Raw genomic sequence first — 26810 nt, forward strand, 5'->3', positions numbered from 1 at the left:
CAAGCAGAAGGGAAGCCAAGATGACAGAAATGAGATTGATGGGTTTGTAGCTAAGGGAATAGATAGAAGGATATAGAACAGTTGCCCTTTCCTTGAACTCTATGCATGGCAATACATTGTAGTTACTGGCTACAACAGAAAGAATGAAACTTGCCTCCAGGTGATCCACAGTATATGCGGATATCCCAGAATGCTTGACTCCAAGAAAAGTAAATCACACCACGTTCATTATCCTCCAAAAATATAGAAGGTCTCCAAGTCAGGGTCTTCACTCCTTTAAGCATCAGCAAGGAGCATAGGACCCAAAGTAGGAAAATCTTTACGACCAATTTGCAAAAGGATGACCCTGACTGACATTAATGACTCCGGGTACAACCCTCTGATAGTTCACTTTAATAGTAACATCTAAAATGTTCCACTGTCCTTTTCATTACTGTGTGCCTATAGCACTAACTCCCCTGCTACTGTTCCCACAATCTCTTATTTATAAACTGTCATGCATCATGTGCGCACTTTTCAATTTTTCTGCAATTAGTCATATCTCCCTCCCTCCCCTTGTAGTTAATTCCTTCTAAGGGAGTCTGACACTGTCTTGTAGTTAACCTAATATTTTGCACTTTGGGAATTAAATTCTGCATTGTAGTCAAAGTGTAGGAGCTGCTCTGTGCAAGAAATGGATAAGGCAGTTGCATTATTTGTGTCTGGTTTTTTTGTTTTTTTTTGTTATGCAAGATAATTTCTTGCATTCCATTTTACCGATAGCATCTCAGAATCTCAGTGTTTCATGACTGCTCAAACAAGTCTGGTGGTTTAGAAACTCTGTCCACAGAAAGCCACAGACAACCAGATATGTTTTGTTTTTACTTGAAAAAATAAATAAATAAAAATAAAAGAAAAAGAAATGGTACCCAGATATTTCATCTATATTCTTCTTCAATCATCCTTCTAGATACAGAAAGGGAACAATCCAGCATATCTATACTGCACTATGCTAGCAATAGATTACTCAGGTAATCCAATACAAATATAATCAAAAACAAAGAAAGTGAATTAAAAGACCTACAAAGACAAATATGGTCAAGAAGTCTTAAAAAAAAAAAGATTTATGAAGTAATGATCATTCAAAGTTCGTTCAAGAAGTATGCATTTGCAAAAAAAATTGAAGACTAAGAACTTAGAAACTATCAAATTACATTTTGGGCTATATATTAGAAGATAGAATTAGGAAAGAGACTCAAGAGACAAAATCATCATTGCATATTTTAATTGGAGTGAAGCAAATAGTCAGAAGTTTCTATCCAACTATGATAGAGAAAAAGGATAATTACACAAAGAATTAAGCATTAGGTCTCAAAAACGGGGAAAAAAGACAGATAGCTGAGCTGAGCCTTCAACTCTCACATAGCCCCTTCTCTCATGTCCTCCAAAAGCACTTTTCTTCTGTCTCCAATTCTCTAGGACATACACAAGGAACCTTTCTCTCTCTCTTCCCTCCTGACCTGTGCCCTCCTTCCCCCAACTCCAATTACACATATTTTTTTCTGGCTTTTCAGACATGCTGCAGGAGGCTTCCATAAGGTTACCATTTCCCATCAGACTGTTAACTCTGAATTGATCACTATGTTCAAACCCAGACCCACAAGGTGAGGCTCCATCTATTTCTCTGTTATGGAGAAGACCAAATAAAACAAAGTTAAAACGGACAAGCTTTTTCCCCCCCCCACCTCAGCCTCTTTCTCTAGTCAGCAGTTTCACACACATCTGCATCATCATCCTTCCCTTTCCCTTATCCTGGATGCTCTCTTAACCAACAGGCTCCTATTTCAAGTATCCATCTTTTGACTAGAAATCTATTTCTCAGCCATTCCCTAATTTAAGAAATTCTGTTTCTTGGCTTCTTCTCTTAATGTGCTTTGCCATGATGATCTACAACTATGTCTACAAACTAAACTTTACTTTGCCTAATAGCAGTGCTCCATTGCTTCATGCAGTTTACCACCCAAGCTTGAAACAGGGCTCATTTTCAGTCCTTCAGGTAGACTAATAAAAACTTCAAAAGAACAGCCAGACATTCTAAATACATGTATGTTTCCATGCAAACATAGCCACTGGCCACCACAGCAACGTATGCTAGGAAAATGAAAAAAGACAAAAGAGTTTTTCCTGGTTTTTTTTTTAAACTGAGAACTGCTCATACTACATATTCCTACTGCTCCCTTCCTTTCAGGAAGTTATGAAGCTATTAATTACCTGGAAGGCCCTAAAAAGAACATGGTTAGGAGTGAGATTAAAAGTTCAGAAAAAACATCCATTTCTTTATGAAGATCATTGAGAGAATCAATGAATGTTACCCAAAGATATTCTACCTAGATGCATGTACATGTGCAACCATGGAAAGTTTCTGCCCAATAGAGACAGCTTCCACATGACTGAGCTTCCTGGTCCTAAACTTTTAAATGACCACCAATGTCATAGGGACATTCGTGGGGAGGTTTCTGAATTTGTTGGGTCCATGAAAATAAAAGGTGAGGAGGGAAAGTGCAACCAGCGCCTAAGGAGTAAGTTCCAAAGAAAGCTAGAAGAGAGGCATACATCTGGTTTCTCTCTCGCTGCAGAAAAGAGAATGCTTGAGATAGCTTTTGAAGTATGCCAGCAACACTGATGATCACAGTTCCACAGAGAAGCTACACACTTAAATCTTAAGCAGGTCACAGAACCAGGGTACACTATATGCTCAGAAATTGGGAATTGTGTGGCTCTGAACTCGCAAGTTTTTTTCCAAGGAAGGTTTTGATTCAATAAACCAGTATCACCCCCTTGAAAAATATGGGAACGCAGGATGACACAAATGGTCCTTTATGCCCCTAATCTACAACTTCCTGAATGTACTATTCAGAGAACTCATAAGGTATCCTTTAGTTTTATTCAGTCTACCTTTATAAAAATTACTTAGGGTAATTTTAAAAGTTTCCGTTACTGATATTTCACAATTATTCATTACCCACATAAAACAAAACATTGATATAATCTGTACCAACCTTTTCTCACTTTCCCCATCAGGCTTTGAATAAAATATGTAAACAACTATATTGCATGTTTTTTTCCAGTTTCAAATATCTGTATCTTTCTCATATTCTTTTAGAGGTCCCAAAGTAAAGATTATACTAATCCTTTATGCATGAAGTGGGGGTGTTAAAAAAAGCCAAAACAAAACAAAAAAACTACAGATTAATGATTTCTACTCCTACACGGTAAAGGAAAAAATTTTGCAAATGTATTCTAATTCAACAAAATAACATCACCTTTTAAGGTATCTTCCTTTCCATTAAAATCCAGCACAGGAAAAAAGAAGTCTTGAGTTAAAATACTCTTTTAGTTTGTTCATAAAAATTCTTTTTTCTAACTTGAAGTGTTCTTAATTTTAATAGTGTAAGCCATTTAATGCTATGGAAATTAGAAATATAATTAGCTCTATAATCTCCTCCATTTTACCACTGAGAGTAAAATGAAAAGAAAGTTTTGTAAGATGTTGGGGGAATCTTACCTATATGTACATATACTCAGTACAAAGTATATATAATATAAAGTACATTTTATAAATACTGTGTCCAGTTTTGGGCTCCACAATTCAAAAAAAGGATGTGGGAAAGCTTGATAAAGTCTAGAGAAGAGCCACGTGCATGATCAGAGGTCAGGAAAACAGACCTTACAACAGGCTGAAAGCTATGGAAGTGCACAGGCTCAGGGGCGATCTGGCGGCCAGCTTATAAGGGGTGTTCACCAGGATCTGGGCGAGCGTTTGTTCACCAGAGCGCCCCAAAGGATCACGAGATCAAACGGTTATAAACTCCTACAAGACCATTTTAGGCTGGACGTAAGGAAGAACTTCTTTACTGTCCAAGCCCCCACGGTCTGCCATCGGAGGTGGTTCAAGCACCTACTTTGAACACTTCAAGAGATATTTGGATGCTTATCTTGCTGGGATCCTGTGACCCCAGGTGACTTTCTACCCCTGGGACAGGGGGCTGAACTCGATGATCTTCTGAGGTCCCTTCCAGCCCTAATGTCTATGAAATACTATACACAGCATATTCAGCAGTAATCCTAAATACAGTATAAAGTACAATTTGTAAGTACACACAGAGTCACACAGACACCAGTATTATTATAGCATGACATTCTGGTTATATACTACCACTAACAGAATAAAATCAATACAATTCATACCAACAGCTAGAAACAGTGTGGCAGCTGTAACTGGTCAATGCTGTACCCTCCACTGGTGCAAGACTGGAAAAAACCACCACATGTATACTATATAATGTAGTTATCCAAAAAGAATTTAAAAATCTACACTGTATTTTGATATAAACAACCATCTTCATTACTGACAGTGACAAAATGTGTTAACAGCATTCCTATTCTGCCAATCCATACAGAAAACAGAGCAAATATCAAAGTTACTTTAAAGAAAGTCCTGTGAACAATTCCTGTTATAGTAGTCTCTGTGGAAACAAACTTAGACCTAGCTGGACTAGTGGAACTATCAGAGCTTGAAACTCAATCTGTGGATTTTTCACACCCTGCAGATTTGTAATGCCTGTGGCTGTTGAACTTATTTAAGCTGCTCCAATCAGAATATATAAAGATGATGACAGTAGCCAGTTGACCTTATTCATATTTGTTAAAGCTACTAATACATCTTATTCTCCTTCAGTATTACAGCTACAGTGCTGGTTAATGATCCTGGCTCAGTAATATAACTGTTCATCATGCATAATAGGTCTGAATAAAAAGGTTAAAATATAAGGTTCTATAGCAAGGGGAAACAGGTGTGAATGTGAATGGAGAATTGTATATATTTAATAAAATACACACACAACAAATAGCAATTGTAAGGAGAAGATCAAAAGAACCAGAATTCACAAGAACCAAAATAGGTGAGCTGACTGGTACTGTCAATCAGCAGCGCTACATGGTCCACCCAGAAGACCAGCCAAGTCCACCCCAAAGTATACAGAGTTTAGATGGCAACCTGCATGGAACAAAGCAGCATTTTTAGGGCCCTGTTACCAGGCAAATTACTATGTAGACCAATGGTTCTCAACCTTTTTGAGATACAAGACACCAGCAATTTGTTTTCACTCATTTTTTTTGACTACAGAAAAATAACAAAATAATTCTGTTGCAAAGATCATAACAGGGCAGAACACAATGGGTTCCCATTTGAAATCTCTGATTTTACCTTGTAAATCATGTTTGTACAACTAATAGTGGTAAGTAAGGCTGCACCAATAAAGATTTTCTTGGCCCACACCAATAGTCAATTATTAACCAGCCATATCAGCCAATAGCTGACTTACAGGAAGGCAGCCCAGCAGCTTGGAGACTAGCGTCCTGCCAGTAAGTCTGTGGAGGGCAGGGGGAGTGGGGAAGGGAAGGAGGACAGATTAAGGTCCCCACAGTGAGGGAGGGAGTAGGGCAGGGGCTGGAGTCATAGAATCATAGAATCAGTGAGTCGGAAGGGACTTAGACAGATCATCTAGTCCAACCTCTCCCCCTCCCCTCCCGCCATGGGCAGGAAGGAGCACTGGGGGCGGCAGGGGCCATAAGACCCCATCCAGGTGCCTATCCAGTCTCCTCTTGAAGATTTCCAGGGAAGGTGAGAGCACCACCTCTCCAGGAAGCCTATTCCAGGCTCTGGCCACTCTTACAGTGAAGTAGTTCTTCCTAATATCTAATCTAAACCTATCCTCCCTCAGCTTGTGGCCATTGTTCCTGGTGACTCCAAGGGGGGACCTGGTGAACAGACTTTCCCCGAGTCCCTGCTGCTGGCCCCTGATAAGGTTATAGGCAGCCACAACATCCCCCCTCAGTCTCCTCTTGTGGAGACTGAAGAGATTCAGGTCCCTCAGCCTCTCCTCATAGGGCTGGCCATGGAGACCCTCAACCATACAAGTGGCCTCCTCTGGACCCTCTCCAGGTTCTCCACATCCTTCTTGAAGTGCGGCACCCGGAACTGGACACAGTACTCCAGCTGTGGCCTGACCAGCATCGCATAGAGGGGGAGCAAGACCTCTCTGGACCTGTTAGTGATGCCCCTGTTGATGCAGGACAGGGTGCAGTTGGCTCTGCCTATTGCTTCATTGTATTGGCAACTCATATTCATCCTAGAGTCAATCCTGACTCCAAGATCCCTCTCTGCTTCTGTGCTGCCGAGAGGGTCAGCCCCTAACCTATAACCATAATGCTGGTTCCCTCTCCCCAGGTGCAGCACCCTGCACTTGTCCTTGTTGAACTGCATCCTGTCCAGATCCACCCACTTCTCTAACCTATCCAGGTCTGCCTGGATGCGGTCCCTGGATTTGGGGCAAGGGCTGCCCAGGCAGGGTGGTCCCAGGACTCCAGGGCTGGGACTGGGACAGAGTCGAGGGCAGTTCATCAAGAGGGTGCAGGGGGGCCAGTTTGAGGGGGCAGCTCCCTAACACTGCATACACCCCTGGGGGAGGCATGAGTGGATTTGTGCATGGGGTGAGGGTGGGCTGCACCAGCCTCTTCTCAGTGGGGGGCTGGCCCAGAGCTGTGCTTAGGGCAGGTTAGAGTGGGGCAGGCTCAGCTGCGTGGAGCGGGCAGTAGTGGCACTGTGAGGGGTGGCAGTGGAGGGGCTACGGGGAATTTTGGAGTAGCCACAGCCCCCACAAACCTCTTGCTGCTGCCCCTGCTTGGGGCACCAGGGCTCCTGAGGGAAAGACAACAGATTACGGGCAATAACAACTAAAAACACAGTAGCGGAGGAAGCATTAGTTGAACCTGGCTCTGCAGTGGCTGTATAACTGGATGCTTTAGTGGGGCTTTTTGGTTCTTTAACCTGAAGCCAGTTTAATCAACTATTAGATAACAGCACCAAACAAGCCCCATTAAAGCACCAGATCTATACAGATGTTGAGCAAGCAGGTGTGCATCAGGATCTGGGGGAACGCCTGTTCACCAGTGCAACCCAAGGGATGACAAGGTCCAACATTCAAACTACTGCAAAACCATTTTAGGCTACACAAGAAAAAACTTCTTTACTATCCGAGCCCCCAAGGCCTGCAACAGATTCCCCCCAAAAGTGGTGCAAGCACCTACTCTGGACACTTTCAAGAAACATTTGGATGCTTATCTTGCTGGGATCCTTTGACCCTAGCTGACTTCCTCCCCTTGGGCAGGAGGCTGGACCCAATGATCTTACAAGGTCCCTTCCAGCCCTAATGTCTATGAAATCTATGAATACCTCCGCCTTCCACAAACACATTTCACTAGCATAGTTATTCTGCCCTACAACTTGTATTGGATTAGGTCAAGGCAGTACTGGTCCAACATCTTCATGCCTGCAACACCATAGGCCAAGGTCTCCCACGTTACAGCAAACAGTACTATCCATGTTCATTATACTGTGGGTGGGTCTACATGGGCATTAGATCTGGGAGCAGTTTACTCGCAAATAAATGCTACCAGACAGGGTTCTACACCTGTAGGGAAGCAGGAGCAGGTTTCGTGCTAACGAATGCAAACAGCTCTTGCTTCTTGGAGCCCTGCAGTGGGCCCCTGCCACCACCAGGGGGAGCGCTAGGCTCCCCCCTTATAGATTTCATAGACATTCAGGTTGGAAGGGACCTTGGAAGATCAAGTCCAGCCCCCTGGGACAGGAAGTTAGCTGGGGTCATGGGTTCTCAGCCTGTAGTTGTAAGGTCTGTTTTCCTGACCTCTGATCATGTGCCTGGCTCTTCTCTGGACTCTCTCAAGCTTCTCCACATCCTTTTTGAATTGTGGAGCCCAAAATAACTTGAAGGAGTTATTTTTCAAAACATGCCTCAAAAAAAACCAACCCCAGAATTTGATGAGTAGCAACCAGGGCTAAGAATTCTTCAGAATTCCTTTGAAAAATAATACACGGCGATAATTTAGCATCCCAGTGAAGCAAAAACACACAACCATGGGGACCTTCTTTTACTTTTTTTAACTAAGTCACATAATGCTCAAAAAAAATCAAGCAGATGTTCCTTGATTCCAGTCTACTGTACTGACTCACACAATGCATCTCTTTGCAAAATCCCTACTTCCAGTAAGCCCCTCTGTCCCCTCCAATCCTTCAGGGGTACAGGGCCCCTCCATGTGGATTCTGGGAGAATCAAGATCCCACAAAAAAAGCAGTAATCTTGAACCTAAAAAGTCTCAAAATTATTTTATTTTGCTGAAATGAAACCTACTGGCCCATTAAAACAACATATATCAGCCGCTGAAAAGGATGTTATTTTTCACTGAAAATATAGACCAATTAATGCATTTATCTGAATTGCAGAGGCAGTGGCAGAGGGAAAGGTGGCAGGGGATAGGGCAGTAGGTGGCAGGGGATAGGGCAGTAGTAGCGGTTCAGATTGACCCCAGGTCAGAGCTGGAATCAGAGCCGCAGCAGCTGTCTGCCCCTTTTTTTGTATTTGAATCCATGACAAGGGACGTCCCCCACCCTTCCCGTTTGTTAAATGAGAGTGGGGAAGCTTGTCTTGGATTTGAAGCAATATGGTAGCAATACAAGAGAAATAAAGAAATACTGTTAAGTATGTTATGCTGTGAGCTTGCAGGAGATAACCAGTAAATTCATCAAGTTAAGGTTGATAAAACAAGATAAAGCAATATCATGGCATTAAAAAGACTGTTCACTCCAATTAAGTTCCTTTAATCAACTTCAGGTATCTTAATTAAATAGAATTATCAAAGTAGAAACTGTCCGTGCTATTATCATAGAATGTAATTCAGTTCCTTGAAAAACATTCCATTTAAGTGTGTCCTAATTTTGTAGAAGTTGGTGTATATGAATCAGAGGGATTATGAAGAACAGTTTGACTATCATACAGAAGATTAAGATAAACAGTAATAAGAGACTCTCTTAAATTAGGTGAATCTTAAATCAGATTAGACTTCACCCTATAGAATATGGAGTGGCAGAAAATAAAACAACTGAGACAATCCCTGTAGGCTAAAAGTAAAACAGTAAGAACAAACACATAAATTAGAATGGGTTACAAACATGTCTGACTGAGCACAGCAACCACCAACAAAATGATGCATACTCCTGCAGTAAACCAGAAGGGCAGAATATTTAGTGTTATTAATATGTCATTAGAATTTATCTCAGAGTAAAGCTTGCAGGTGTGTGCCACTGAGCAGAAAGGAAGCAGCATTTATAATTAACTGGAAATAAGGAGAAGGTTAAATTTCTGGTATTATCTATAATGATATACATGGCTGTAGATAATTCACAATTGTTTGCTTAGGCATTGATAATAAAAGACAGATACATGACAACTACAACAAGTCTCCTACATACACAGGGTGTATTTAAAAACCTGCTTTAGAAGAACCTACAATATCATATAGACTGATGATTAGGTTAGTTCTCCTGGATCTGAATCCCCTCAGTCAGATAAGGACCCAGCAACTCCAGTCTCATACCTTCTGGAGAAATACTCTTACTGAGTAGGCTATATAACGTAAAAGGTATTCACCATTTCCCTACTCTGGCCATAGTTAGGAATTAAAACGACCATGGCTGTTGCACTTCATGCTGAACTCAAATCCTGTTAGGCACGTTTGCTCCAAGTATGCTTCAGAGGACTTGTATGACTCCACCTAGCTTCTAGGTCCAAATAGGCTTAGGCCAAAGTTCTAAGTGCCTAGCAGGATAAGATCGGTGAGCACCCAGAAAGGCAGAACTTCACATACCCAGCAAAATTTTCAGATTTGAAAGGATGAACATACTGAGTTTAAGTGCTTCCAAAATCAGGCAACCACTGAACAGCTTTTTGGTCTTAAGTTGTTATGTATTTATTTTAAATCCAGTTCTTACTCTCTAGTCTCTCAACGTGTATTTTCTATACTGAACATAGATCCATTGTGCCCTCATCACCAGGGATCAGAGACTTGTAGAGGATGAACTGATTAGCTGACCAGCCCTCATGGAGCTGCCTTTCAGACTCTCACAAGCTTTGGCTTTCTTCCATCTGGGGAGGGGCAGGGGGGGGAGAAGGAAGGGGGAAGGGAAATATCAACTGAAAACTCTCAGTAGTCTTTCCAGCCTTATTGTAGGTACAACATTTCACCTTTTAAGAAAGAAATCTGATCCAAAAGTAGAGTGTAAAAGTGACTACCCCTCAACAAGTAGAATTCCTGCCCCCTACCCCAGTCACTTTTACAAGAACACCCTTGCCTTTGTAGAAAATGTCAAATAAGTGTGGGGAGGGGGTTGTTACATTAGAATATATGAAGCTTTGCAATTTCTTGGTTGCGTCAACATTTCTACGTGACTATGTAAAAAGGCTAAGTGTTCTGCACTCTTTCCCAAATTAAGCACTTGGATCTTCTTCCCATTATGGTGTGTGTTATGTTACCAGTACTACACCTCCCTACATACATAGAAACAGCAAGGCACACATATATAATGAAAATATTATTAATGAAGCAGAAGTATTAAGGCTGGCTACAAAAAGATTGAGAATATGTTGAAACTAGAGTCATACATAAAGTATTTCCTCACTTGAATGACAGATTTAGCAATTATTTCTCCGAAAACATTAAAATTGTGCACATTAATGTAATGATTTAACAGTGGTGACATATTTCATCTACCTACCACACCACACAGAAGCAGCAAACAATTAGCTGCAATTATTGTATGGTACAGAGAGATAAGAGTATTAGTATCAGTTCCAGCTGCAAAATTTGCTGGAAAAGAAAGTCTCTCTCCCCAATCTTAAAGCTATTTGTACCATAAATGGTAAATTGGATGTTAATGCTGCAATATAGCCTAGAAAATTAGTACTGCAATTTGTAGCCCACTTCCTTCGAGGGAGAGATCATGACTAAACTTAGATGTAAAGATCCTTTTCTTTTCAAAGCAAACCACACTCATTCTCTCTCCCCCCTAAAACCAAGCATGTGAAACAGATTACGGGGCACATTTGTGGGGTCGCATTTCTTAAAATACCTTTGATTTAGTCAAATAACCCCCTTAACCAAATACTTCCACAAGCAGTAATTTAGTACCATAAAACAGGATATGCATTTTACCTGCTACTACTATGCATTTTTTAATTTTAACAACACTTTGCTATTATTTTAACGTGTACAATTTGAAATATGATGGGACCTTATGGTGTTGATAAAATGCTTTTATTTTAAATCTAATTCAACACTTTGAAAGGAGTTACTGCAAATCCCACAATCCATACCAAGTTATCAATTTATCAGCACTTTGCTACTTACTGACAGGCCTGAAAATCCATTGGATTGTGCTTTGGAACCAAGCATCCATACTTTGATCCCTGCTGTCAGATCAGGTGATGTGAGGTAGATACCCTATCACTTAGATCTATTATATCGTATTATACCTAGCATTGATTCTTCTTTGGTTTCACTGCTTCCATTGACAGCTGAATTAACATGTAGGTTAGACAATCTTAAAATAAGTGTCTACTCCTTTTAAATGTACATGAAAATGAAACAGTTTGGACAATTCCTACATTATTAATAATACATTTTATATCAAAAAAAGCTGAAACACGGCAGCAGCGTTCATAATTTTATTGTCAACTTTGCAGTATTTCTTTAACACAACACCCCCAGTATTGGATTCTGAAGGTCAAGTACATATCTTAAGCTTTCCTTTGAGGGGAAAAAAAGTTTCCAGTACTGATGATTGCAGTTTGAAAATGGAAAACATGCAGACGAAACAGTGTAGCAGCACAGCATATTTGGATGGGACAGTCCAAACAAACGTTAAGAAAATGGCAGACAGAAGGAAGGGGGAAGGGAAATATCAACTGAAAACTCTCAGTAGTCTTTCCAGCCTTATTGTAGGTACAACTTTTCACCTTTAAGAAAGAAAGCCCAGCACATTTCACATGAACACGCCTGAGAATGCACAAAGGAATGCTGCTCCATGCACAATGAGACAATACTATGAGATGTCATGAAATAACATATTTTAAAAGATACCATTAGCCTCATCTTTTTTTTTTTTCCTAAGAGACATTTTCCTAGAATTTAAGAGAGATTCCCCAATTATTCAATATATATATTTTAATGCAAAAATGTGTATCAATAACACAAGAGTTTTTACTTTGGCTAACTCACTTAAAAATAATGTCAGCAAAGTAGACATTAGCAGTGGTAGTATTAATTAAATATTCAAACTGATACAAGATAATTATTTGTATTAATGACCACAAAGATTCATCGGGCATCCCATTTGTAAGAGACAACACATGATTAAGGTCACGCTAATGTTTACAAGTCGTTTAAGCAAATGAAGGACCAAGAAGAAACCTTACAATATGCAATATTCAACACAGTCTAAATAATGCTACATATTTTATTGATTTACCGGAGATTGTTAATATTTTGCTCTTTTAAGCTTAACCTCATTTAAAATCTAATTCAAACCTCAAAGGCAGTTACTGAGAATCTAAGAATCTACATCAAGCTGTTTAACCTCATTTAAAAAAAAAAGTACTGTACAAGAAATACAGTGGACTTTTTTCCAGGGGAAAAGGAGAGAGTAGTGTATGGGGGCTCTGCTTTGTTTTCAAATTGATTGTATTGCTCATGAAATTAAACTAATCTATCCATAAAACAGGTGCCATTTGGGAAAAGTTCAATAGGTTCCCCAATTGTCCTGCCAGTAACTACTACACATAAATCAAATACTGGAAACATATATATTTAGAATATTAAAATCTTGGCTTAAGTCAAATACACCTGAAAAACATGGAAGAAACATTAAACATGGAAAGTAAAAAAGTAGTCCTTTTCCTTATTAAGAGTATACCTGGCATTTAAAAATAATTCTTGATACCCAAATAATTCACTTCAATTACAGCTGAGCCCCAAAAAAGAGACTATGAAAAATTATACTTACTTATTTAGATAACTTCTCATGCACATTCAGGGTTAGAGCAATAAAATACATTTTTATTGGTTGTTAATCTTGCAGAGCTAACAGACCTGAGACTGAGTGAGCTGTCAAATCCTTTCCAACCTATGCATTGAAGATGACTGTTTACAAAGTTACAAACAGTTACACCTCTGCAAACTCAAAGGCAATGGTGTTGAACGGGTGTCACTGAGAAAATAATTTGAAGACAATGGGGCTGCACAGGTGTAAGTGAACCTTTATTATTGGTGATTATGTATGAGATGGAAAGAACCCAGCTTGATTCTCAGAACCCAAGCTGAGTTTCCAGAGCTGACAGATTGAGGGGAAAAAAAACCCTCTCTCTCACTTCTGAAGAAGTGGGCAGATTTGCAAGAGAGACAGGGAAAAAAAACCAATAAACATGGAACCCAATATTAGCCATTTTCAAAGCACAACTGTCCTTTATAGAAATTCACAAAATACTTTTCTCTGATTTTTTGTTTTTATTTGCTACATTTTTAAAGGCCTATATGGTCTACTGTGCCAGGCTCTTTTCCAATGCGTACAGATTTTGAGAGAAACTCATTCTCTTTAATATACGTTTTCCCTTTCTAGAGGAGTGCTCTACTGCCAAGAGTCCTGAATTTCTCATTTAATGAATCTTTAATTATTCCAAGCAAAATAGAACAGCTTCAACAGAAGAGAGAGAGAACAGGTGAGCACATACTCACACCCCAGAGTAAATAGTCAGTTGATTAGAGCATTAAACCAGATTCTGATCTCTTTGGGCAGAGGAGGGGATTATACCTGGATCGCTCACATTCTGCATGAGGGCTCTGACTACTAGGACTGGAATCCTATTTCCATTTGTATGCCTAAAAGGCAGCATTCTAGCCACACACCTGGCCACTTTTAGCCCTCTCTTTGCATTGCAGATATATAAGCATCCAGGCATCACAGACTGTGCATGATGAATTAGCTATGCACAGGCTGGACAGATATCTAGACATCTGATAATAAATCCAGCAAAAAAGTGTGTGGAGGGGGGGAGAGAATGAGTCCACTTTTGTTTTTGCCCTAATATTTGAGCAGTTAGGGAACTTGCCCAAGAAGCAAATGTTCTCCAGGCTCCCCTTCCCCAGAGGGAGTTTGAATACACATCTCTCCCACATCCCAGGCCCAGCACTCTAATCTGCTAGACAATCTCAAGGGCCTCCCTACCCAGTGCTTCTTTTGCAGCTGATCCACCGTGCCTTGTATTTAAATAGTCATTAAATAAAATGCATGGACAGAAGTGCAGTGGAGAAGACTTCATCCCACTGGGAACAAGGGCTCAAGCTAGAACACTGGCTCCTCTTTGTTTCAGGGCTATTCATTTCAACAAGCCACACACCTTTAGTTTGCCCTTTTACTCCTGATTCCACATGTATTATTGTCTTGCCTGCCCACAGGTCCTGCTACTAAAGGAGCGCTGGATAGAGGTTTAGATAATGACTAACCTGTGGAGGGGTTAGAGTACTATGCTAGTAAGTTGGAGAGAAGTATATTCAAAACGTCTTTGACCAAGTGGTGGAAATGACTTACTTCTCACTTAATCTGCATTCTTCTTAACAAGGGTGGCATACTCCCCTAAAATATTTATAAAACTTGTTTTCACTTGTATTTGATCCCTTGTCTTATGATCCTAACCACATACATACTTGCCCATTAAGTAGATAACTAAGTATGCTCACTCTACATGTGCATACCTATATATTCACAATACAGAAGTAACAGAATCATATTCTGTGCATAGGTAGCAAGGCCACTTACAACACAGCTAGAAAACTGCCATTTGGACACACACGGAAACAGAATTCCACTACAGGTGCTGGCTACAAGGTGACAGGACCTCCTCCTCCTACATTCTGGGTGAGTCTGATCTAGTAGGTGTGCTTTGAAAACACTCAACAGATTGGATCCTGTGGGTGAGATGAAAGGATAATTGCCTACTTTGTAAATTCTGTCCTAGATACCTCGCACATTAAACATGAACTAGACACAACTGTCTCTTTTAAGCATTGTCAAGACTGAGGAGGTTCTGAGCATATGAAGGACTTGCATGTCCAGGGAGTCAAGGAACTACAGGGTTAAGTGGCTACTAAGAATGATTTTTTAGAATTTTAAATCTGCAGTTTGCCACCTATTGGGGCAATTAGGTGACACTTAGACACCCAGGTCTTTGTACAGATCTAACCTTCACAATCTTATCCTATTTCATTATTGTCACTAAGAGATAGTTTCATGGGCCATCCTTTATCTATATGTGACAGTTAAATTTAAGCAAATTTCTTTTTCACAGCAAATATGATTACTGGACACACACACACACAGAGGGCAGCATCAGCTTCCCTGGAATTACAATCTAGCTGTGGATTTGAGGGTACAATCATTAATCAGTAATTTAAGCAAAACACACATGAAAGGGCAGTAAGACTACTTATATGAGTAAGAGAAGTGGATTTGACTTTGGTTCAGCAAGTGATGGGATGTATCAATATTTGGATTGGGAATGAGGGTACTAATTAATATAATTAGAAAAAGCAAGGACCTTTTTAAGGTGTAACAACTGTAGAGAATGCAGCTGAGTGGGGGTAACAGATGTGTTTCAATAGCAATAACCTGTTTCTGGTTTTTTTCCTAGACAATAATCTGTTTCCCTAATTGTGATTACCCAGCCAGAAATAACTATCAAGGAAAAAAAAACCACATTTATTTCATGATTGATGTATATACAATTTTTGTATTAAAAATCAGTTCAGAATTTTCTGGCTGTTGTTGTTGGAATGATCCTTTGACTTCTGTCATTCACTTCCACTTCAGTCCAGTCTCAGTGATTGAAATTGCTTCCATCTGAGAGTTTACTTGCTTTTGCAAAATTAATTTGGTGGGGCCAGCACAATTCTAGTGGACTGCATCCATCAGAAAAAGTCACAAAAAGGAGCACTAATTGGCATCCTGCTGGAAGTCATGTCAGAAAAGCCAAAAACTAAGAGGTTACAGGGAATGAACTAACTTTTCTTTTCACTTACATGATCCCTCCAGTTCAGAGTAGAGGTAGATTCAACTTCATATTTGCCTTTAATTACTGTATCTGGTAGTTCTAATCGTCTCCTTGTAATACATTCACAGAATAGTCTATTCATGAATCATGTTGCGGGGGGGAGGGACACAAATTCTACAGTGACATACAGTAAACTAACATTAATATATTGTGGCTGCCCAGGTACCTTCACAAGATTTTTTTAAATCCTGTATTTAGAACATACAGAAGTAAGAACTTAAATACCTTTTTCTTTATACTCCCTTATTTCAAAAGTATTCATAATAGTGACTTGCGCTACATTGCTATATACATATCATTAAATATATATTTAACAAAATAGAATGATGTGAAATGAAAACTAGAAAAAGTAACAAGTTTTACGTGTCTGGGAGCCACCATAACAGAATACTTAACATGTAAAAAAGAAGTCCAGACCAGAATACCATTGCCACCAACCAACTAACAAAGCTAAAAAAAATCTGAGAAAGCAGCAATATTACACTAAAAGTAAAGTTACACCTGCTTGCGTGCTTGTGGTCATCTCGACAATGCTTTACGAGGCATGGACACTTAAGAAGAAGTTAGAGAACAGAATTAAGGCATCTGAAATCCGCTGCTTTAGGAGACTGTTGCGTGTCTTATACACAGCGAGCACCAGACCAGTGAATCTGTCAAGCAGCAAATCAGTCAAGAAACAAACCTACAAACAGTTGTTGGAGGTTGTGAGATGAAGAAAGCTACAATGGTTTGGACACATAACAAGAAGGTCAGACACCCTTGCCAGCACCATAACACAGAGTGCAGTGGACGGAAGCAGAAAACAAATTAGACCCAAGAAGAGCTGTGGAACCAATATTAAGAATTAGACAGGGCTTCAATTGACAAGAGTACACAAAGGTAGCTAAACATAGGACAGAGTGGAGGAGGGTTGTTACAGCATCTAAGGTGTCTTAACAGTCGCAGCAACCTTGGGACTGACTTGACTTGAATGATATGAAAGGTAATAAAGTTTGAATAAAAAATGAAAAGGGATATTTATAATATAGTTTTATGGAACTCTGAAGAAGTTTTACAACAGGAAATTTGATTTTATTGAGTTGTATTGATAAACAGGCATTGGACTCCAAAACATAAATAAAATAAGGCTTTATGGTTTGAAAAAAAAAAAGACTTCAGTATTGGTGCTCTAGGCTGATAGAGCCTAGGTATAGCCATGGGTATAGGTTGTAGCCATGTTGGTCTAAGGACACAGGCAGACAAGGTTCTCTAGGTAAATCTGATACCTTTATTAGACCAACTCAAATAGCTGGAAAAATTCTTCTTAGCAAGCTTTTGGTCACAAACATGACTTAGGCTGAGGAAGCCTCTGCAGATGGTCTATGCTGTTCCTGGATAGAGTGGTAAAGCAGCCAGAGGCCAATACCTATGCAAGAAAGCCAGTCAGTTCAAATGCAAATTGAGGTGGTCAGTAGGTGAGAAACAGGTTTGGGGGGAGGGGGAATGTAGGTAGCTGTAGTCAAAAGATGAGACAGGAAGGGGGAGGGGCAGGGGAGAGAATAATAGCTTGTAAAAAGTGGAGGGTTTACCTGGTGAGTCATATGTTAGGTAGGTTATAATGTGTCATAAATCCAATGTCTATATTTAGTCCATGACTAGTATCCAGTAGACTGGTGGAGTGAAGTTCATAGGCTCATCTGTGAAAGGTAACTTGTAAATTCTGTAAAGGTATTTTGTAAATATGTATTGTAATTTGTAGAAATCATGGACTAAATATAAACATTGGATTTATGACACATTATAACCTACCTAACATATGACTCACCAGGTAAACCCTCCACTTTTTACCAGCTATTCTCATTCTCTTCCCCACTCCCCGCGCCTGTCTCATTCTTTGACTACAGCTATCTACATTTACCACCCCCACAACACACACCTGTCTCTCACCTACCGACCACCTCTATTTACATTTTCACTGACTGGCTTTCTTGCATAAGTACCAGCCACTGGCTGCTTTGCCACTCCATCCAGGAAGAGCACCGACCGTCTATAGACACTTCTTCAGTCTGACAAAGGGTGTTTGTGCCTAAAAGCTTGCTAATAATAATTTTTCCAACTATTCGAGTTGGTCTAATAAAAGATATCAAATTTACCCAAAGAACCTTTTCTGCCTAGGCCAAGGAATTAATACCAATGAATTTAACTGAATAATATTTAATATCATTCCCTGTATTTAGTTATTTTGAAGGAATTGCGATCTTTTAAATCTGTGAACCATCCAGAGCTCTGGCCTAGATGCTAGTAATTATCTTAACCTCCTTCCCCGATCACCCAACACCAATCTCATGTTCTTCAATGTGATCTAAAAATCATCAGCAAAATGCTTAGGTAGTAGCAATCTACCCTTCCTGCCATTATAACCACATTAAATCTCTCTCCTTATTCCTCCATAAACTTTCAGTTGTTGTCCAAATCAAGTCTAACACCAAAACCACCTTCCTTACTTCCAAGGTCTGGCACAACTGTATTTCTCCCAGCTCCTATCCTTTTTCCTTGTCATCTTTTCCCCATTTGCTCTGCTATGGCATGCATCTAACTGTACTCTTGTGCTCTGCTATGTATTTATTCCTAGAACTTTGATTCACAATTCAACTCCATCTTTTTCCTTCAACTCTTTCATGTAAACACACTTCCTCAAGAAGGTCTATATTTACTAATCTGTCTATCCTATTACCTCATGCAGCTATACACATAAAAAGAGCAGGCACAAATCAAAATGTACAGAACAAACAAATTATACACTTAACATAATTATTCTATATATTCTCATTGTTTTTCTTTTCCCTTTCAGTATGTGCAGACCAGTGATTCTCAACCACAGTGCTGTGACACCCTGGAATGCCTTGAGATCCTTTCAAGAGTGCCATAAGGTGCCATGCAGTGTTAATACTGCTGGGTGTGCAAACATGATAGACAAGATAAACCTGGAGATTTCAAATAGGAATCCATAGTGTTAAAAACATTCTGACCTATTGTGACCTTTCTGAGTTGTAAAACAGAAAAACTGCTCTACTACTTTTCTGCATTGAAAAAAGTGAAAACAAAGAGCATTTTATGAGGGGTACCTTGAGTTAAATGATGGGTGCCCCTTAAATCCAAAAAGGTTAAGAACCACCAATGTATACATCAGTTACCCTGTCTGTAAAGTTCCTACCATCCTCTTGGTGCTATAGTATAACCAACACAGCAACAACTACATTTAAACATTGTTATTTAACTAAATTAGCCTAAGATACATAGCTTGATACCTGCAAATACATTCAAAATGTCTTTCAAGTCAACTTAACATATACAGTATCATTAAAACTGGTTCGTACTAACTTCATCCCCCTTACATGAAACAAGCTATTCCATTTCTGAACATGTTCTCAGTTATTCCACATAATAAGAGTTTTTAAAGCATACATACTATGCACTGACTGAGGAAGCTGAACAAGGTTCCAAAGCAAGTACTATTTTACATTCAAATCCAATAGCTTAAGCTATTTAAATTATTTTAAAGAAAGCAGCAAAGAATTTAACTATCAACTTTATGGGTTTTTCCCAATATAAAGAAGTAGCCAAAATACTTCAACTCCTATATGTAAAATATCTGAGAATACAATTAACCTTTATTGGCTTTTGGCTGACTTTCCTCAGCCTTCAATAAAAATGAGTGAAAGTTCTTCTGTATGTTCCCATTTATTAGCAGATTGAGGTCCACACAAATTATTTATCTTACTAATGCCAATGATGATAATGAAACTAAATGAATTTCATAACTCTATATGCAGCATCTTTCCAAATTCTGCCTTTTCCAAAAGTACCATAAAAGACGGCAATCCAGCAACATTAAATTTCAAACCGTCTTAAAGAATATCCCCTCCACACCCCTCAACCCCCGCCTTGCCCTTCTGGATTTTGGGCCTAGCCTTGCAGTCCTTACTCGGATTTCATTCTTTTTGAGCACATTCCTTTCCCTATGAGAAACGATTCAGCCCACGCACCCTTCTGTGTCACAACCTTAAAATGAATGGGACTCTTTTTGTTTGTCTACATATAGGTCTTCCTTTGCTAAACAACGGTGTGTTCATTAGTATCAGCACAGAAGACGGCTCATCTCCAAAACTGTTACAGCTTAGCCCAGAGGAGAAACAAAACACTGTTTTAGCAGGTCTAACTGAGAGAATGGCTTAACCATCCTCTCAAACCTTTTCTTTTTCCAAACTGATAGTTATATATATGTGTGTGTGCACATGCGCATGTGTATACAAACACACGCACAAATATACATGTGCATGTGCACGCACGCACGCACACACACATATCTATAGCCTGCAACTGGAGACCAAGCCCCAACAATTGCAAAAACAGACAAGAGAAAATTTGAGGTTTTTTAAAATATTATAAATAGTATAAATAGCAATATTGTTCTCCCCAGGTTTCTAAGTAAATATGCTTAGTCTGCTACATATGGGAAGAAGGCTACTGCTTCTGTCTGGGCTAAGTCACCTCTAAGTCCAACTTAAAAGCTCATCTTCAGTGCTGCATTTCACCCAGGAGCTAAGGGTATCTGAAGTGCGGCCTGGGAACTGCCCCTTACGCCCTGAAGAGGGGGTGGGGGTGATCCCCAGCCCCAGGTCACTGCCGCTGCAACCCCAGCAGAAGATGCTGGAGCAGCAGATGAGGCAACCTCAAGGCCGACCCCAAGAAGGGGGGTTTCCTCTGCCTTCCCCCCGAGAGCGCGCCACTCCCCGGCGCTGGAGCTCAAGCGATCGCGCAGGCTCCACGAGGCATCTCTGCGCTTCCCCAGGACGACCCGGGCAGAAAAAGATCCCTCTGCCAACCCCCCCCGCCCAAGTAGGACGAGTCTCAGAGCAGCGCCGCGAGGTGCGCCGGGGAAGTCGGGGCAGCTGCCAGCAACGCGGGCGGGGAGCCCCTCCGAGCTGCAGCTCCTCGCACGGACACTGGCCAAGCCCGCGCCCAGCGCCGCCGCCGCCGGATAAACAAGGCGGCTGGAAGTTTCCCCCCGGGGGGGCGGCCCCGCGCCGCCCGAAAGTTTGCGGGGAGGCGGGCGCGCTGCCCCCGCCCGGCGAGCAACAGGCTGCCGAGCCCCCCCGCCCCGCCTGCCCCTGCCGCATCCCCGCAGCCCGACGCCAAACTCCCGCGGAGTTAGCCGGGACTTGCGCCGCGGCTCCGCGCCGGTACCTTGCGCAGGACGCGGGGCAGCTCCGGCCGGGCCCGGGACGCGAGCGCCCGGCTCCTCGCTCCCAGCTCCGCCTCGCCTCGCAGTGCCGCGCCGCGGAGAAAGTTTTCTGACGTCAGCCCGGGCTTCCTCCTCCTCCCTCCCAGCGCGATGTGCCGGCTGCTCCCGGGCTCCCTCTGCCTCCCGCCGGCTGGCGGCGGGGGCGGGGGCGGCCGCTCGCCTCGGCGGGCTGCGCACACGGGCTCCCCCGGGCTGCTGCGCGAGGGGACTGGGACGGGGCCTCCCCTCCCCCTCCCCCTCCCGCGGGGTCGCGCGCGGCAGGGCGCCGAGCGCCGGGGCGGGCAGGACGAGGCAGAGCCCTACAGCCGGGGGTGGCAAACTCAGCGGAGCCTTTCTTCCCCCTGCGTCAAAGCTAGCGCCCTGCTGCAGGACAGACCCCCCGGGCAGGATCCCCAGCAGTGCCGCAGCAACCAAGTTTGGCACCCGGGGCAACACTGGCGATGTATAGGGGGTGCGCGCGGGTGCACCCCTGGGAAGCGCACTTCCAGTTTCGCCATGGGCTTGGCAATTGGGTGCTGGGGAGCCCCCCTGCATTCGCGATCTGGTGCCCCCCAGACTCAGGAGGCACCAGGCACCGTGCGGCAACGCCCACAGCAGCAGCCTGCCCTCTCCCTGTGCACAGATTCGGGGGGCAGCTCCCCTCCCAATGCTTGCATGGGGGTGCATGCAGCTGTGGGAGCTGCCTTTCCCCCATCCCCGGTCTCCCTCAAATAAGCCACTTGCGGCTCCATCCCGTGCTTGGCTGGGTAATACCTGTTGGCACCCCTTCGCTTCGGGGCCCAAGGCAGTTGCCCCACTTACCCCTCCCCCTTTGCTACGGCACTGGTTCCCAGCAGTGGGTGCAGGACTGCACCCCATATGACACCTGTGCCAGCCAGTCTGGGACCTGTGCTGTGTGACAACCTGTGGACATCTGGGTGGATGCCACATGTGGCACAGCCCAAGCCCTGCCTTGGGGCCTGTCTGGGTCATGTCAGACACAAAGGGGCTGGGGACAGAAATTACACATAAACCGGTACTAGTGATTGGAAGCTGGTTTAAATCTGTAAGGCAACAGAAGTTAAGTGCACATAAACTGCTGTCAAAATGGCCAAAACTGGTTTAAGATAAACCTGGATGGACATAATATCAGACTTAAATGATTTAGGTTAAATTGGTTTATTGAACTTCTGTGCCAGATCCCCTCCAGATTTAAGTTAACATAGTCCCCCAGCATCCCAGGATGCTTTGCACCTCCACCACAAACCTCCCTCGCAGGCCCAAGCTGTCTGCTCTAGCCAATTTGGGAGGTGTGCTCTAGTGCCCCCTGGCTTCTGGCCTGGGCCTGAAGCATGGCTCAGGGGCAGGCAATTATTTTGGGCACAGGGTCGCCTACTGAGTTTTGACAAGCCATCGAGGGGCGCATGACAGGCAGCCCAGGGCAGATAAATATTCATTTTCTAAATTTTTTAGGGGCCCCGTGAGCTGGATAGAATGGCCTGGCAGGCCACATCTGGCCCCCAGGCTGCATTTTGCCCACCCCTGATATGGCTGCTTTTCCGGAATCAAAAGTGAATGTCTTTTCACTGGCTTATCAGTTCAATCTACACAATTTAGACTAACCTGCAAAGACTGAATCAATTCAGCCTCAGGCCTGTTGACTGTCTGTACTTGGCCAGGGGCAACACTGGGGACTGGATAACAGGTCTCTGTTGGCCAAATCATGTCCACATCCCTTAAACAACAGCAGTGGCTCTGTCAGGGACTTTGGGGTCACACATTCCTTGAGAAAATCTGCAGAGGGGGTGATGGCCATATTGATTAATGGACCTGAAATCTCTGAAGTACAAGAAGCAATGGTCTGGAGTTGCAGCAAAGGAAGTTTAGGTTGGATATTAGGAAAAACTTTCTCACCAGGAGGGTGGTGAAACACTGGAACAGGCTATCTTGAGAGGTGGTAGAATCTCCAACCATGGAGAGTTTTAAGGCCCAGCTTGACAAAGCCCTGGCTGGGATGATCTAGTTGAGGATGGTCCTGCTTTGAGCACAGGTTAGACCAGATGACCTCCTGAGGTCCCTTCCAACCCTAATTTTCTATGATCCCAGCCAAGGTAAAGTAGGGTTGAAGAGGTATTAAAAGGCTACTTAGCTTGCTCTATGCTCTATGCTCTAAACTCACAGATGTCACCACTTGTAGCTCAAAGTTATACATAACAAGTCTTCTCCAGTCCCACAGATCAAGCTGATTCATATAAATAACATGGGCTTCACTGGCAACACTGTTCCCTAAAAGATTTGTTATACATATAGCATAAAGTCCTAACAGAAAGCACCATCATAAGATTGTATGTGTGGTGGGCACTGGGTAGGCCTGAAGTTGGGCAGGCACTGTGATTTGAGTTGAGATTCATACGGGTACCAGGGATTCATAACCCTTGCCCAATGGACCAGAGACCTAAGCACCCCATAAATTAGATGGCACTGTGGAATGGCACAAATCTACCCAGTTTCAGAGCCCAGTGCTAGGAATGCAGGAGGTCTCCTCATAAAGGAATGTGTGCTGGACTGGCAGGAGGAGCCTCTGTTCCACAAGGCCTTCTCTTTATGTTGGCAGAGATGAGACTGACCTTCACCCAGAGCAAATTAAAAGAGTTCAGCATTGCACCTAGTAGAGTTGTGCAGCACCCACTCCTGCCATGCTAACTGCAGCAGCATTATCAGCTGCCACTGAGGCAACAGCTGCTTTGTGTCTCCCCACAAAGGCAGTGGCAAGGCCGCTGCCCCAGTTGTAGCCTCTTCCTCCCCCAGAAACACTACTGACTCTGCCTCTCCCTATACAAGACTGGGGACAGCTTGTCTAAAGACCATATACTCAAAACTTACCTGAAAACAGACATCAGGCCTCCAGCAGAAGGTGCTAGTGTGAGTGATACAGTATTCTTACACTAAGGAAGTAGAAATAGGTTGTAGCAAGGCCAGGGCCATATTGAGATCAAGTGTGTGGAGATCCTCTCCTGAACATGTGTAAGGCTTCAGTTCACTTTTCTCCCATTTCCCCCTTCTATTTCAGTCATTTTCTCCCAAAGCAGAACTGAATTAAAGCAGATGTCAGGACATGTACTTCTTGAGACCATGGGGAGAGTGATGTAAATGAGGAATCACATTTCTTAAGGAAGCCTGTTATGTGAGAGACGTAGTTTAGAATAATAGTAGATTTCTTGGGGAAGTCTGAGACTAGGGATTTTGCCGTTTAAGATATACACATTTCCTATGCAACTCATGAGAAAAGAGGGTTAGGGGCTACATATTCCCCATGGAAGGAGAAGCAGCTAATCTCTGCCACGTTCCATTTATTCCCTGCAGCATTCTGCCATGGTAATGCTGGTAAGGGGACATGCACTCTTTTTGGAAAGAAAGGAAACTCATCTGTCATTCCTCCTGATTTTCCAGGCATCATGGTAATAGCCACCTTTTGTTTTTCATTAATCAACGGATAAACCTTGAGAATGGTTGTTTAAGTAGCAAAGCAAAACATGTCACTGAAATCCTTGCAAAGATTTTTTTTTAAAGCAAAGATAAGAGACATTATTTAGAAAGATTGATCTTACTGTCAGAAGGGGAGAGATCATGACAAGAAACCATAATGAGTGGGAACAAAAACGTTAACCATACACAAAAATACGCTTGCATAGAAGTGTGTTAATTGTGCAAAAACAAAATTACAGTTTTGAGAGGGCTTATTCTGGAAGGTGAAATAATTTCACATTTTCCAATTATTCTGGTATTATTTAGTAGCAATGTGCAACACATACAGATCTCAGGCTGGAAATGGTAGCAGGATTTTTGGCACTGACTACCAGACACAAAATAGTGTCTTCAAAATATAGATCATAAAATGAAAAATTCTCACAATATTTTAGGGTACTATAGGGTACTATAAAGAAAATTATCAAATTTCTGAATTTTTCAGTGAGATTATGCTTACCCAAGAAGAGAATGAACAAATACAAACACGGTTTACATTTTCAAAATGACTTGTAAACTTTGTGTGTAGTTTGCAGGTAAAGTATGAGACTATTCCGAAGGATCATTTTGCAGAAATGCATGACAATAATGACAGCCTATCTGCTAAAACCCAGGCTAATGGGAAAAGGACCAAATGAATTCCAATAAATAGAAGAGAAATGGGAATCATATATTTGGAGAATTCAAATATGAATTGCTTCCATTGCTTTGTTAAATGTTGAAGATCACTTTTAGCTCTCAGGAGTTTACACCCACCTTAAGGATTTATCTGAGATGTCTAGTAATAAAACCAGCTTTATTGAGGGGTAAGAGAATGCATAATTAATCTGGATGTAATATTGCATTTCATCCATAGTTGATTCTTGAGGGGCCAATACACTGAAAAGCTCTAGAGCTCCAGCTCTATCACAGAGACTGTGCTTTTTTTTGTCATTGTTGCTGACAGCCCCTCACTTGCATGTGCACAAAGTAAAACAGGCACAAGCAGCTACAGCATCTCATTAGCAGTTAGTGTTGACAATAACATCTCTTAATTTGTTTGTCTGTACAACAGAGAGAGAGAGGGTGGGGAAAAACATATGAGGTGTGTGTAGGATGGAGGGGGAGGAGGAGGGGCAGAATAGACGGAAGTGAAAAGCTGCCCAGAATTTAGTTTTATAACATTTGCCAATGGATGGCATAATGGCACGGAAATATTTAAATCTGATGATATTTTGAGGACTATTTTTCATTGCTTTGATTTGTAATTTTCATTAGTTGTAATTGTTCCTCAGGTTATGAGGCAATTCTTGCAGTTCTTGCTCAGACAAAAATTACCATTCACTCCAGTGGAGGAATCCAGTCTTATATTCAGGATTTCAGATTGTTCAGTTCAAGCTGGACTCTGATATATGCAGTATTAGAAAAGCCATTTTAAATTGGTTCAATACATGTGGTGCTTGTCATTGTGATAGTGCTAGTACACTTGATCTCAAGTTAATAGATGTATTCTCAAATCTACGTTTTTAAAGATTTATTTGCAAAGACATGTATACCCTTACAGGTTTTATGTTTTCTAAAAGCTTCAGTACATTTTACTGTGAGAAATGAAGTTCAGTAGCTCATCAATCTTAAATAGCCAAGCTGTGTATATGCTTGACAAATGGCAGATATTACTGCAATGGAAATAAGTTTCCATTTCAAACTACTAAAGGTTATTTAGACAAAAAGAGAAAATGTTATTATTAAAGAGTATTCAAAAATATTTTGATGGCACCATGAACACCTTTATCAGAGATAGAAGAATAGTATAGTTCAGAATTAATTAAAATAACCAATTTTTATCCAGATTTTTGTCGATGAGGTTGAATGGGAACAGAATAAAAATTGCCTCAAATTTTTTTGTAATCAAATACAATTTTAATTATAATAAAATACATCCATAAACATAGGATACATTGCTGTGATGAAATACATTTTCAGTATAT

General features: G+C 41.7%; 1 protein-coding gene across 3 annotated transcripts in view; it reads right to left on the minus strand.

Annotated features, from left to right (window-relative positions):
* GULP1 (GULP PTB domain containing engulfment adaptor 1) overlaps positions 1 to 21419 on the minus strand; it is a 334203-nt gene extending 312784 nt beyond the window's left edge. For all 3 annotated transcript variants that reach the window (XM_090045269.1, XM_090045268.1, XM_090045270.1), the window contains exon 1: positions 21282 to 21419. The gene's annotated coding sequence lies outside the window, so the exon portion shown is untranslated. The remainder of the gene's footprint in view (positions 1 to 21281) is intronic.
* Between the last annotated feature and the right edge of the window lie 5391 nt (positions 21420 to 26810).

Source organism: Crocodylus siamensis, chromosome 4 (genome assembly GCF_052110815.1).
Source record: "Crocodylus siamensis isolate JL-2025a chromosome 4, ASM5211081v1, whole genome shotgun sequence".
Taxonomy (NCBI): Eukaryota; Metazoa; Chordata; order Crocodylia; family Crocodylidae; genus Crocodylus; species Crocodylus siamensis.